Source organism: Periplaneta americana, chromosome 15 (assembly GCF_040183065.1).
Source record: "Periplaneta americana isolate PAMFEO1 chromosome 15, P.americana_PAMFEO1_priV1, whole genome shotgun sequence".
Taxonomy (NCBI): Eukaryota; Metazoa; Arthropoda; class Insecta; order Blattodea; family Blattidae; genus Periplaneta; species Periplaneta americana.
In genome coordinates, this window is record NC_091131.1 from 140,441,761 (window position 1) to 140,458,387 (window position 16,627).

The window sequence follows — 16,627 nt, forward strand, 5'->3', positions numbered from 1 at the left end:
CCTTCGGAATCGAATTGTGGCATGTTCTGAGGACATACGCAATACTCCTGGAGTTTGGGATCGTGTTCGCAGGTCAGTGAGACATCGATGTGAGGTCTGTATTCAAGCAGGAGGTGGACATTTTGAACATCTTCTGTAATGACAACGATCTGCGGGAAGAAAAACATTCCGGTGAATTTCAATGTTGTGAATGCCATAACTCGGAAATGAAGCATTTCCGGACACATGTTGTAATGAACTATTTTGATTGTCTACATGTGGGAAATACATACCTGAAATTATGCCCCGTATTTTTGAAACACTCTGTATTCTGTATGACCAAAAAATAATAATCTTTAGTAAATTCTTCTACCAACACTGCATATTTCTGTATAGATTACTGTGCATATTACTTCGGGATCCCGGCCACCAAACCACTCAAATGAGTGCGCGCCTTGTATAATAGTAGTTGATTTAATAAAATGTCAACATACATGCCCAACTTGGAGTGAGGCCACAAAAAGGAAAAACACTGGAGGAGAGGAGTTCGATCCGGTGCTGTGGATTGGACTTCGGCGTAGCTCAATGGTGAGAACGCTTGGTACGTAGAACCAAGGACCCGGGTTCCATCCCCGGCGCCGGAGTGAATTTTTCTCCTCTAATATTAATTGTTACCATAACAGATATATTCTGTAGAACCAAAAAAAAAATAATCTTCCGTAAATTATTCCAGCAACAGTGCATATTACTGTGGAATCCCGGCCACCAAGTCACTCAACTGAGTGCGCTCCTTGTATAATGCCAGTTGACTTAATAAAATGTCAACATACATGCTCAAATTGGAGTCAGGCCGAAAAGGGAAAAACACTGGAGGAGGGGAGTTCGATCCGGTGCTATGGATTGGACTTCGGCGCAGCTCAATGGTGAGAGCGCTTGGTACGTAGAACCAAGAACTTGGGTTCCATCCCCGGCGCCGGAGTGAATTTTTCTCTTCTAATATTAATTGTTCCAGAAAAGTAGTTTTCGAGAAAAATGATTTTAAAATTTGCAATATAACAGTTTTGAACAAAATTTAGAGCGCAATACCGAGACAATTTTGTACGTTCTGCATTTGTCAACATTGGTTTCACCGTAAATGCTATGCAGGATTAGAGACTCGCATTAACAAGAGGGGTGGGGATTTGATATTGCAAATATGAATTACTGCACCATGATTTTGTAATAATGAAACATAATTAATAGCATTCGAAAGCCGTAGTCCAAACTTGTGAAATGTACGCGTTGTTATTTGTACATCAAAGGATGTCGGAATGCACGTGACACTTTAAAAATTCCATCGGTACACCATTTCCAATTCTCACTCCAATCATCCCCCTTGCTACACACGTCTCACTGTGAAATGTTGTGGCTTTCATATTTGTTTATCCAATCTGCCGTACAGATATTTCATCAGAGATTGCTGGCAGCGGCTATATTTGTTTAAGAGTTTGAATTGAAGCCCAGAATTCTATTTTAAAATCAGTAAATCGGATTATAAGACCATGAACATAATTATGGGCACGACATTTCATGGAGGAAAACAAGCAATAAACAAGAATTCCATTCGAATTACAAAGGAATTATTCTGTTAAGAGGAATAGATAAATTGAGGAGCGTTTTTGCAAAAGTCGATAGATGCAGAAATTTTCGAAAGTGAGTTGCATATGGATATCGTATGTTTCCTACCTGCGGAATCGATCTATGAAATCAGATTTACCAAAATTTGATTCATACCGTATGTAGAGACTACCAAACCTTCCAGGTTTTTTCAAAACTCGATAGATCCTGTCATTTAGTGTAATTTCTGTAAAATCTTGATTTCTGCATCTATCGACTTTTGCAAAAGCGCTCCTCAATTGCAGAAAAGAAAACAAGATTTGTAAAAGTATTATCTATGTATTCGTAAATATGCGTCATTCTAAATTAGGAATTCAAAATTCCAGCGTTTCTTAACTAGATACACATAGATATTATGCTCTTTCATCTGTGGACGATCACAATTTTGTTCCCAGTGAATATTTCATTTACTTCGATATTATTCATTAATTGCTTTTTTATATAATGATTCTGTCTCATTGCAAGCTTATCTAACGACAGTGGAATTAGTAATAATGAAATGATATTTTGATGACATAAGGCGAAAGACTAGCTATGGGATTATGTCACAATTTTAACACAGTTAGGAAAACTTTGGAAAAACCCGCTTGATAATTACGCCAACCGTGATTGGTACCATAGGGGAAATTTTTAAATATACTACTCTGTGATACTTACTTACAAATTGCTTTTAAGGAACCCGCAGGTTCATTGCCGTCCTCACAGAAGTCCGCCATCGGTCCCTTTCCTGTGCAAGATTAATCCAGTCCCTATCATCATATTCCACCTCCCTTAAATCCATTTTAATATTATCCTCCCATCTACGTCTCGGCCTCCCCAAAGGTCTTTTTCCCTCCAGTCTCCCAACCAGCATTCTATATGCATTTCTGGGTTCGACTATACGTACAAGTTTCACAACCGTACAGAACAACCGGTAATATAACTGTTTTATAAATTCTAACTTTCAGATTTTTTGACAGCAGGACTAGATGACAAAAGCCTCTCAATCGAATAATAACACGCATTTCTCATATTTATTTCCTCCCGAGTGTCACATATATTTATTACTGTTACTCCAAGATATTTGAATTTTTCCACCTCTTCGAAGGATAAATCTCCAACTTTTATGTTTCCATTTCGTACAATATTCTGGTCACGAGAAATAATCATATACTTAGTCTTTTCGGGATTTACTTCCAAACCTATACCTTTACTTGCTTCAAGTAAAATTTCGTGTTTTCCCTAATCGTTTGTGGATTTTCTCCTAACATATTCACGTCATCCGCATAGACAAGAAGGTGATGTAACCAGTTCAATTCCAAACCTTGTCTGTTATCCTGAACTTTCCTAATAGCATATTCTAGAGCAGCGTTTCTCAAACTTTTCTGAAGTGAGGGCCACTTTCTAAAGTAGAACAGTTCCGCGGACCACCTTACTCTTGTTCTCTTCGAAAGCAAATTTATCATTTTCGTAACATATTTTGATACCAGTATACTTATATTTTACAATTGAATTAAGGTTCGATACTTTCGTCATCTGTTATGAATTCGGGTGGTCCGTGGCTGGGTTACAGGCGCGGCGCCAGATGTGCAAGGAAAAGATGGCGAGAAACACCACGTGTATAGTGCTTTAAATCCCTCATTTGTTGCTGAGAGTAGAGTGAGAAGTCTATAGACGGGCGGGATAATAAATTTCATAAAATGTCTGTACTGGGAGAAAAACTGAAATTCGATTGCCATGTGTCATTTCCAAACTCTGTGATTTTAAGAGTGTGATACGCAACTCGTTTGAATTTTATTTTTTCTTCTGTCATTTTTAAAGGATCACAAGGACAGACCTCGAGGACTACAGGTGGTCCGCGGACCATAGTCTGAGAGACGCTCTTCTAGAGCGAAGTTAAAAAGTAAAGGTGATAGTGCATCTCCTTCCTTTAGCCCGCAGTGAATTGGAAAAGCATCACATAGAAACTGGCCTATACGGACTCTGCTGTACGTTTCACTCAGACACATTTTAATTAATCGAACTAGTTTCTTGGGAATACAAAATTCAATAAGAATATCATATAAAACTTCTCTCTTAACCGAGGCATATACTTTTTGAAATCTATGAATAACTGATGTATTGTACTCTTATACCACTATCTTTTCTCGAATGTCTGTCGAATACAAAAGATCTGGTCAATAGTCGATTTATTACGCCTAAAACCACACTAATGCTACTCTGTGATACATGAAAGCTAAATTCATACGGATGTTTATTATTGATTCATTCGCATATAGCCTACATCTTATTATATACAAAATTAACAAAAATTATATCTCTACCAACAGTGAATCATACATTTGCACAGTAGCTGTATTAGGAACAGTGAATACACTATGGAAATGTAGTTGCCATACATAATATATGATAGGTGCGTTTTCCTACTGAACGGAAATTGCGCTCGATCTTGGTTTCGTTATTCTATTCAGTTGTTTACCTGCTTGGATTTTTCGAGGTTTCCCAATTGTGAAGCTAATGTCGGATAACCACAAGTTGACTCCACGGTATCATATCATCAAATAACATCTCACCACTACAGATGCCATCGAAGCTACATAAGGTATTAAGTGATACAGTTTCGTTGAACAACTGACTGAAATGTCTACGGCATTGGGAGGGGGGGAGGATCGCAAATAAATGTCTTGCCCAAAATTGGGTCGCACCTTGAAAAAAGTTCGGAACCTCTGGACTGGAGCATTAATGCGAGAGCTGTGATACGGTGTCGCGGAACTATGAGGATTCGAGTGAGTGCAAGAAGTGGCATAAGTATCACCGCTTTTCAAGTAATTCGTAAAAGCCACCGGCGTGGCTCAGTCGGTTAAGGCTTCGGCTGATTAGCTGGTTGGGTTTTTTCCGAGGTTTTTCCCAACCGTAATGTGAATGCAAGGTAATCTATGGCGAATCCTCGGCCTCATCTCGCCAAATATCATCTCACTATCACCAATCTCATCGACGCTAAATAACCTAGTAGTTGATTCAGCGTCATTAAATAACCAACTAAAATAAATTAAAAAAATCGTAAACGAGAAAAAAGAGAAATGAACGACTATCACCGCATTTCTTAACGAACGAAAATTAGCTTAAATATACATTTTGATAAAATTCAAGCACTGTGGCCTGAGATGGTACCCTTGTAAGAAAGTTCAACCATTCGCAGCTTTAAAAGTTCCTCACGAGCCATAAAGTCTGAGTACCATATTCCTTGTGATGGTTTGGCGTATTTCTTAGATCCAGCTAAGTCGCCATGTCTCCACCAGAGTGATATCCGGGGATCTGGATCGCATCTGCATTTCTCCGAATCGTCTAGAATCCACCACCGTTGACATCTATTAATTTTTTTATATTCCACGAGAACCAACAACAATGGCGATAGGTTGATGGGCCTCTGAACGCCCACAGGCAAATATTCTGTTTTCTGGAAAGGAAATACTGATTAAAATTGAATTTTGGAGAGTGTTGGTGTAATGAAGAGAGGTGGGGACAGGAAAACATCGAGAAATAAAACCTCACAAACTTGACTTTGCCCACCACAAATAAAAAAGCCCTCCTGTTTTAACATTTTAGCTTGGTTCCGCGGTCGTCATAAGCCAACACTTTGCTACCTGAGCTGCAAAGCGTGTTATCATTATTAGGCTTGTAATAATGTGGACCGATTACACAGTTTGACAGCAGCATAGTACATAGACCGGTAACGTGAGCTAGTACGAAGATATTGACTTGGTTCTGCCATCGATTACGCGTTTAACAAGGTGCACATAAACGAATCTATACAGCTCTAGAAATAAATCTATGCTACATAGCATTACAAAGACATATTTTTGCGTACCTTTCGTTATGTGCAGAAGAATTACATTGTAGAACATGAATTTTATCCTTTTTATAAAAATATGTGTATTCGATGTATTCTGTGGTCGCAAAAACGAATCTGCAGTTAGTTTTTGTCCAGCACGTATTGTTTCTCCAAAATAAAAAAAATATATATTTTATGTTAGTGAAATGTTGTACTACTTTCATCTCATGGCATGCCACATGTCACTGAAAGTACACTTTCTTGACACCCACCTGGACTTCTTTCCATAAAATCTTCGTGCTGTAAGCGATGAACACGGGGAGAGGTTTCATCAAGAAGTATCTACCTTCGAAAAGCGCTTCAGTGGAAGGTGGAGTACAAGTATGCTAGCTGGATATTGCTTGTAACTCATCAGAAATATTGCAGAAGCTGTCTACAAAAGTAAAAGATCAAAAAATACATTTGAATTTTTGAATTTTGGCCAAACAAAGGTTGCTTTAAGTGCTACTATAACACATTTGTGTAAATAAGTGAAGTGCGTATACCATAAAAATGGTATGTGTTAGAAAATTTTGGTTTTCAGAAATGAATTCAGCACCTCTTAGTTAGTTTCATCTGAAGGACAGAAACAAAGTTTAAATTTGTTGTCCAGTGTTATCATAGAATTGTTCGTGGGTTTCAGTTCCCTCTTTTCTTTTCTTATGCTGCAATGTCTGTGTACATAATATCGTTTGTGACCTCGTATGTTTGTATTACATTATTAACATGCAATGTTCCCGTCATTCACTTCAAAACACTCACCAAATTCTGTTGCAAAAATATGCGCATTCTTCGGCATTATTATTCAGCAGGTACACTGTTTACTCATGCTACGGTTCTGACTGATGAACGGAGTATTCAGCAGGTGGACTGTCTATGCATGCTGGAGTACTGACTGGTGAACGGACAGTCAACTTGAAATCACCGTAACGCGCCCTATCGGTCCCCAGCATTGCAAGCCTAATCATTATTATTGTTATTATTATTATTATTATCATTATTATTATTATTATTATTATTATTATTAAATAGTCATACAGTTTGCAAAAGTTTTCTTACTAGTTCTCGCAACTTAAATGATCCCAAATTGTACTAAACCATTGAAAGTTTTCGGAAAGAGGCCAGCCTCTCTCCAAGGGCCGGATTTAAGTATAGTGCCGCCCCTAGACAGTGCTAAAATTTGCCGCCCCTCTACTTCCACAAACAGTTTATGATTTATTTATTTATGTATTTATTGATATATTTAGTTATTTAGTTAGTTATGTATTTAGTTATTTATTCAGTTATTTATTTATTTAGTTACTAGCCTTACCCGTGCGCTCCGCTGCACCTGTTAGAAATAAATATAAAGTAATTACATAATTAAAATAGGACGTTTGATCCAGGGAACATTCGTGTTTGACAGAAGGATAAATCGTTTAAAATGTTACTTAATTTAAATTGTATTTAAATAATTAAAATGCTATCATTTTGGTCCAGAGACCACTCAGAAGTTACTGTAATAACATTATAGCATTATGTCCATCTAGAGAAACTACACTTTCCAATGGTGAAATAATAATTAATTACACAAATCGGTTAATTGAGCTTTCGATATTTCATACCAACACACAAACATTCTCTGTAGGCTATGTTTTATAGCTTTCGATTGTTGTTGTCCAAGGTCTCTTACAGACGTAGTCATTTGTTTTCATTTCATTACACCGCCTTCGATGACATTGCATTTTAATATTAAAACTCATTTATCCCATTAAATATCAGTCCTATCAAAATTTTATAAAGATTAAAACTTATCGGAAATCATGTTTAAAGAAACTTTTGTTATATAATATATTTCACAAAAATCAATAATAAGCGAGATATTTCGATTTATTTAATTCCGGTCCCCTTATAACCCCCCTTTTAAATAACGAATTTTGAATGTGATATAGCCTAAAATCTAAGATACAGCGAACTTAATTTATGTTCCAATTTTCATATACATCGGTTCAGCCATTATCGAGTGAAAAGGTAAGAAACATCCAGACAGACAGACATACAAACAAAAATTTCAAAAAAGCGATTTTCGGTTTCAGAGTGGTTAATGATATATTTTAGGACCAATTATTTTGGGAAAATCGAAAATTACCAGAAAAATTTTGGCTACAAATTTATTATTAGTATAGATTTATTTATTTATTGATATATTGTTATTTAATTAGTTATTTATTCAGTCATTTATTTATTTATATTTATTTATTTGTTTATTTATTTATTTATTTATTGACTTAAGTCATGTTTAGTTTAAATTAATATTAAATGAAATGTTACGATTTAGAAAACAATAAATTACTGGAATCAAAATAAACGCTTCTTATTTGTGAATTATAAAGATTTCCTTCGCACTTTCTTAACAGAGAAAGCATTGATGATGTCCGTTATCACTGAATTATTGTTAACAATATAATAGTCATACCGATTATTAAAAATTCTTGATTATGTTGGTGGAACCATTTGCCATCAAGCCGATCTAACGAAACACATCAGACTCGATGCAAAGAAACATAAATTCAAACTTATCCATTGTTGAAACAAAATTGATTTGTAAAAGGCAGGCTGTGGTTTATTTCTAAGCATTGGTTTTGTTGTTGGTATAATTATTACGAGTATTTCTTACTTCGATAGGAAGAAGTACAAAGTAAAATGAAAAATAAACTTCAACTCTTTGCGGAATAAATCTTTCATATGGAATTACATAGTGCACATGCTGAAAAATGAGGAAATAGTATTGTGGACGATATATTATGTTGGAAATGTTACTGAGAGTTGTGGTTACTATTCATAGCGATAAATAATAAGCACATCCAATTTGATTTTCAACCATGTATTCTTGTTTATACAGTATATACTTTCGTCGACTTCCGAAAATGTAAAAATCTATACTAATAATAAATCTGTAGCCGAAATTTTTCTGGTAATTTTCGATTTTCCAAAAATAATTGGTCCTAACATATATAATTAACCACCCTGAAACCGAAAATCGCTTTTTTTTTAATTTTTGTTTGTATGTCTGTCTGTCTGTCTGTCTGTCTGTCTGTCTGTAAGTTTGTTACCTTTTCTCGCGATAATGGCTGAACGGATTTCGATGAAAATTGGAATATAACTTAAGTTCGTTGTAGCCTAGATTTTAGGCTATATGGCATTCAAAATACATTATTGAAAAGGGGGGTTATAAGGGGGCCTGAATTAAATAAATCGAAATATCTCTCTTATTATTAATTTTTGTGAAAAATGTTACATAACAAAAGTTTCTTTAAACATAATTTTCGATAAGGTTTATTCCTTGAAAAATTTTGATAGGACTGATATTTAATGAGATAAATGAGTTTTAAAATTAAAATAACTGCCATCTAAGGCCGTGTAATGAATTAAAAAACAAATGACTTCGTCTGTAAGGGGCCTTGGACAGCAACAATCGATAGCTATGAAAGACAGCCTACAGAGAATATTTCTGTGTTTGTATGAAGTAATATCGGAAGCTAAATTAACCGAATTTGTATAATTAATTATTAATTCACCATTGGAAAGTGTAGTTTCTCTAGATGGAGATAATGCTATAATGTTATTACAGTAACTTCTGATATAATATAATATAATATAATATAATATAATATAATATAATATATTATAATATAATATAATATAATATAATATAATATAATATAATTTAAGTTATTTGAAGGGTTCAGAACCATAGTGGGCCAAGCGCCATTTACTGAATACGTAGAAAACAAGGGTTAAAATTAAGTTATTACCAGGGAAAGGATTTATATGTAAATACATATTTACTTATAAAGCTAATATAATTTATATTTTGCATTATCTTTATGTTTCACAATGTGTAGGGTTGAAAAATCCTACTTTTATTTTCCATATTTTTCCATATTTTAGAGTTTAGTACATATTTTCGTTAATTTCCATATATTTTCCATATTTCATATAAAACAGTCCATATTATATTAGGTTTAACAATAAAACAAAACAAAATTCCATTAACTTTTAAAAATACATTTCAACAATAGAGATTTAAACACATGTTCAGTAATCCCTTTAACATCAGAGTTATTTGAAAATTAGCAGTCCTATCAACAATGGGAAAGTAAGTTACAAAACTGTATTAATTTAATTTAAAATTTTTAACAGACTTCAGTTGTGCAGCTCAACAGTTAAATGCCAGTCAGAGTACACATAGGTTCAGTTTTGTAAATCATACTATAAAGACGGTAAATATGCCAAAAGTACGTCATTCAGTCAATTTAAAATCAAAACTAACAAGTTACATTTCAGAATTTAAAGAAGATGGTTTATCAACTGACAATAAAATATTATTTTGTAATTTGTGTCAGTGTGCAGTATCATCTACACAAAAGTTCCTGGTGCAACAACACATTACAACTAGTAAACATCAGGCCAACAAACAACTAAATTCCAAGCAGAGACAATTGTTTTTAACACAACCAACAACATCGAATGTAAGATCTGAGTTTAACATCGACCTGTGCCGTTCTCTCATCTCTGCTGATATTCCTCTCTACAAACTAAAGAATAAGGTCTTCAGGGAATTCCTTGAAAAATATACTCAACATACAATCCCGGATGAGTCAACACTTAGGAAGACGTATGCTCCATCCATCTACGATGAGACAATACAGAAGATAAGAGATGAAATTAAAGATAGTTCAATTTGGGTTTCCATTGATGAGACTCCCGACAAAGAAGGTAGACTTGTTGGTAATGTAGTTATCGGTTTGTTAAGTGAACAATATTCTGAACGAATTCTTTTACATTGTGATGTTCTAGAAAAGTGCAATAACAAAACTATAGTTAAACTGTTCAACGAAGCTATGGGTATCCTGTGGCCAAAGGGTATTATGTACGATAATGTGTTATTCTTTATTAGCGATGCTGCCCCTTATATGGTCAAAGCTGGACAAGCATTATCTGTTGTATATCCTAAATTGACTCATTTTACTTGTGTGGCGCATGCATTTCATCGTGTGGCAGAAGTGGTCAGAGACAATTTCCCTAAAGTAGATTTGTTGATTTCATCAGTGAAAAAAGTATTTCTCAAAGCTCCCAGTAGAGTTAACGTGTTGAAAGAAATGTACCCTGAAATTCCATTGCCACCAAAGCCAATTTTAACTAGATGGGGTACATGGCTAGAAGCAGTTGAATATTATGCCGAACATATAGACTCTATTAACAATGTTCTCCTTGCATTGGACTCTGAAGATGCAGTCTCAATTGATACTGCGAAAACAGTTACCTGTGACATAAGTGTGAAGAATGACTTAGCTCACATTCAGCATACATTTTCATGCATCATAAAAACGCTCAAAAGTCTCCAAAATAGGCACCTTTCACTATCTGAAAGTTTTGAAATTATAAATAGTACTGTGGAACAACTGAATCGTGGTAGAGGTAAAGTTGCAGATGCAGTAAGAGCTAAGGTGGACACTGTACTTTCAAAAAACCCTGGATATGAAGAACTACAAAAGGTTGTTGCTGTGATGAGTGGTGAATCAACAGTGAAGATTAACTTGGACTTATCCCCAGCAGACATTGTGAAATTGAATTATGTACCAGTTACTTCTTGTGACGTCGAACGCTCTTTTAGTCAGTATAAATCTATCCTCAGAGACAATAGAAGAAGATTCACTTTTCAGCACTTGAAAGAAATGTTTGTAACCTATTGTTATGGTAACAGACAATAAAAATTGTGTTTTGTTGAAACTACATTGGAAGATAAGGTACGTCCATTATATTTTTTGTTTAGTTTGATTAAAATGTACCAATATTTAACGTACATAGTCATTTTTTTATAATTTTAAGTCCATATTTAATTCCATATTTTGGTAAAAATCCATATTTAATTCCATATTTTGGTAAAAATAACTACATATATATTTACATATTTCATATATTTTTAGTCCATATAAATCCGTTCCCTGGTTATTACCGTAATTCAATGGAAACCTATAACAAGTAAAATAAAATATACACATTAAATCTAAATGATGTCAATCTTCATTAAACTATGGTTGCATGTAATAAAAATTAAGAAACATGTTAAAGGAATTGTCATTGCACCAAATGAGTGTCTCTGAACCAAAATGATCGCATTTTAATTATTTGGATGCAATTTAAATTAAGTAACATATTAAACGATTTATCCTTCTATCAAACACGAATGTTCCCTGGATCAAATGTCCTATTTTAATTATGTAATTACTTTATATTTATTTCTAACGGGTGCAGCGGAGCGCACGGGTACAGCTAGTATAAAATATAAGTAAAATACATAGAACTCATATTACATATTTTGTGTTTGTTGAATGGCACTATTATATATTTAAAAAATTGTTAAAAATCAATAAAAAATGTAAAATATTTGTACGTATGCCTATGTGACACAGATTTGACGTGATATTATGCAAATATTACTGATGTTGTGATTAAAATTTTCATTGTTGTAATAATGTATGTCTCACATGCAATACAATTTGTTTTGTTGGAATCTTCTATATATTGTTCATCAGGTGATTATTGACTTCTGTAACGTGTATGTATTTGAATAACTTTAATGGTTAAAAATCAAGACATGATAATTATATAATATTGGCAATCTTTTGTATTGTACTGTAATAATTCTCGAAAAAAAATAATGCGATTAAATATGAATTCATTCACATATTATGTGACGTTTCAAATAAATTAAAAACTTACGTCTTATGTACGTGTGGGATGAGTGCAGCATTAATTCATATTGATACATTTTAAGGTATACCGACTTTGATGTTTGTCGTTTTGGATTCGTAATCACTGGAATGTACACAGTAAAGGCATAATTGAGCCAAAAGAATTCAATGTTCAACTTCAGTGACTATGAAAAAGATAATTTTTCCAGCTGGATTGAGATTGTGGCCCAATGTACAGTGTCTAGTTTTAAGCAATATTGAGTATAATAAAATAGCAAGAGCAATATTATAATGTGTTTATCAACGAGTCACTTTCAATCTAATTCAGTGTCTTAGGTTTCATTGTTGCTCTACAGATTCACCGCCTTCATGCTCGCCCACGAAATCATTGATTAGCCTAGGAATTTCCCCTAATTATTTTGCTCTAAAGCTAGTGTTTTTATTCATATCCACCTCTCCAATTTAAAGTTCCTTACGAACTCCTTTGAAGTATATCGCCCGGCAAGTTACGAGTCAGGCATATTCTAATTACATTTTCAAGAAACTTTGTTAATATTGGAGAAATACTTCTTCCTTAGTTGCAAGGTTGGGCACTAAACTACAGATTTCTTTAAACTATACATATGTTGCAGGTGTGCAGCTTAATTTTCTCATATCTTTGGTATCAAAATTATCTCATGTTTATTTCATTACTGTTGTTGTTTAGTCAACTCTTGGAAGACAGATCTGAAATCACAAGTGATACCAACAAGGCACCATTTATGAGGCAAGTAGGCCAGTAGATAATGGGGTAAGGTGGCCAGTTCCTTTCTCCCTCCATTGCGTACATCGCCGATCAGAAACATATTACACTAATCAGACTTCAGATTCATAAAAACAATAATAGTTCTTCCTCTCACATATCGTCAAGTGAGATGTACTGCCTGATAATACATGTACTCTAGATATCAGCCAGATTCTCAATCAGAGGCAATTTCATTATTAATATACCTTATTATTATAGACGTTTCTGGTCTGTGGACAGTCCAGTGGTAAAATCTGTAACTTAAAATTCGGCGAACTCTACTTGGAGACCTGGCGCATCATGTTTACTTCCATTGTTTATAAAGAATTTGTTCCTAGATTTATGTTTACCATGTATTGTTTTAATTGATAGACTTTCTCTATGTAGACCATATTATTAGGATGCTCCATTCTGTGGCTATCTTGTTTTGGTTCTACAGTGAGGTTAGTTGGGGACGCTCGGGTTTTCGTCCAGAGCGACCCGGCTATCATTGTGTTGGTTACCGCGAGGAACACGCGCGCGTCTCCGGCACTTCTAGGCCTACAATCCTACTGTTACAATGCTTAAAATTTACGGCACTTACCAAGGTCACATTCGTTGCTCAAATTGTTCTCCATTTACTGCAACACACATTTGACATCTTTTTATGAAATTTGCAGACACTCTTGCAAGTTCTTCAGCACTGATAGAATTTATTGCATCTCTTACATTCTGTTAAGCTTCGTTTATGGAGTGTGGGTTTTTTGCATTCTGTAGGGACTTAATTTAAGTAGAACTTTCACTTATTCCAGTTTTTTGCGCTAAATGTCTGGAGGATTTTTGAGGGGCATGTTCCAATCTTTCACTAATCTCGTCTAATTTCTCTTCAGACAGAGCACAGCGTTCTTTTTCGTTTTTCATCGTTTACCGAACCTATCCGCATGAGCTTCTTATAAAGTCTTCTTATTGTACTGGAACAGTATAGTTCCAGAAAGTTGCGTATTGTCGCCGCACAAGATTTTCGTTTCCCTATGTATGTATTGTACAGATATGTACTTTCACGTAATGAATAAGTCATTACAACAGTAGCCTACACGGAGCAATTTAAACTTAACTGAAACTTTTAAGATTACAACTTTCACAGCCAACTTACTTGTAGAATGTGGGAGCGTTAACCTCCCGTTATTCAGTGGAGCTTCACAGCCTGTAATAAAGCTGATTAACCATATTCCTAAGGAATGTAGGTATGGATCTGTTCGATTTAAAGGAGCTTGAACAAAGAGTTCCTAGATAATTCTGTGTAACTAATACAAATTACTGGATTATTCGATAAATGAAGAGAAACCGAAATAAGAGAATATTTACTTCAGAAAATTGTACTAAGTGCTGTCATTCCTAATTATAACCCACTTGCAACCTTCCTTTCGTAACCTCACAATATTTACGGTATATGCTTCAGCAAGAGAAAAGAAAGAATTCAGTGTCGCGAAAATGTGAAATTTCCCACGTTTGAGAACTATCTACTTGTTTTATCATGTTGCCTTAAACTATCATCCAAAAGTTATACATAAGTAATGTCATTTACTGTGCATGCAAATAAAATATACTTTCATTTCCTAACTTACACAAAAAATAAAATACTTCCTAAAAATAAGAAACACAATAGTTATTACAAATCAATTTTTCACACTTTTACAAGAAATATTTTTTAGTCTTTGTAGTTATTTATTTTTTACGAAAATCGATATTCAGAAGTGACATATTGTTCTGTAATACATTCTAATCATATCAGCAATTTTGTCTATCAGGCTGTACTAAAATCAATTTTATCTTCGAAAATGTAACTTGGGTTTACAACTATCCATTCTAAACCTGTAAGAAAAACAGACTTTCTGCTCGGCCAGGAAAGGCAACTCATTGTGTAGTCTAATTATTTGTGTGCGGGGGGAGATGAAGACTTGAAATTGTAACTAAAGTTGTGAATAAGTACAATAATTAAGAATACCGTGTTTGAAAATGTTGTTAATACTTTCATGTAGGCCTAGCTGTTATTAAAGTAGCCTGTTAATGAGAAATTAACGAGCTACATGTCATGTGATAGTCAAACTCTCGAAGTTTTAAATTCTAAATTTCGGAAAATGTTATATCTGTTGGCATAGAAGACATGATGAAAAATTGAAACTTCTCAACGAAAACCGGTTTGCATTCTGCAGCAGACCTGTATACAGTGATACAAATGCTAGTTTGAAGACATTTCCGAATTCACCACCTACCACATCGTTGGGCTATTGCCAGAACACCAGATATGACACCATGCGATTTTTTTCTTTGGGGTATGTGAAGGATGCAGTTTATGTGCCATTTTTATCTCAGTACGATGAAGAAGTAAGACTTCGGATCGTTACTATTATTGCATACATGAGTAGGTGTTAGGGAAATGTGGCATTAATCTTGACTAACATGTTTATAATGCTCTGTTAATAAAGAGTTTCCTACTTTGAGTATTTATAACGTGTCAATAGAAACTTAGAGACTTTCTTAAGCAAATTATATGCATCAGGGTATTGTATGGTTAAAATTTAATATCAATTATATGAAAATGTTACCGTATCACAGTTTTCAAACAGGGTGTATACTCTATGTAGATCCCCAACAAAACATTACAAAGAAAATCATTCAACATTATTACTGTTCATTATCTCTTTGAAATGAAGACGCATAGGTTTGTTAATGAAGAGTGTGCAGTAGCGTCACTTTTAAGGCGTAAAGCTTCAAGTCGATGTTTCGATTCCCGATGGGGACATGGATTTTCTCCAGTGATGTAATCCTTTCGGCCACACTATGCCCCTGGGGTTTACTTAGCCTCTAACAGAAACGAGTACCAAGGGTATTTCCATGGGAGTAACGGCAGCGGATATTTAGGACTGATACCCACTGCCATCAATGCAGATTATCCGTACATGTAGAAAACGTAAACTTCGGTTCCCCTGTGTGCCTTCATGACCTGAGACGAGGTTAACTTTAATTTTACTCAATTTAATGTGCATAATTACAAGATAAATTGAATTTGAAATACTGAATATAAAAAAAACCGTCGAAATATTAAAGCAAAATTGCTGTACTCACGACAGATAGAATGAATGTCGAAATTAAAGAAAACGAAAAGGAATATTCCACTATTACCTTACACAGAAGAACATAATTCCCTGAAACATGGAATTATATATCTGTTCATATCGTGATTCTTGGCACAACGTTAGCCGAACAGCTAGGGAGTCGGCTTTCCATACTGATAACCCGGATTCGAATCCAGGGGGGTGCCAAATGGAATTTGTGGTGCACAAGGACGGTAAATTGTGCGAGGTGGCTCAGATGGTAAAGTTTGAGACTAACATTCGGAAGGTCCCGGGTTCAAACCCCATGACCAGCCAATCTGACTGAGGTGTTTCATGGTTTTGCCTCAGTCACGAAGGCAAATGCTGGATTGAAAATTTCCATACCATGCTTCATCACCACTTCAATCACCAATATAATAAACAATAATGAAAAACTAAAATCAGTTACATGAATTCAAGGAATCTGCAGCACGCGACAATAGAAACAGGAACACTACAACAGTTAAAACAGCCTAATGAAATGCCC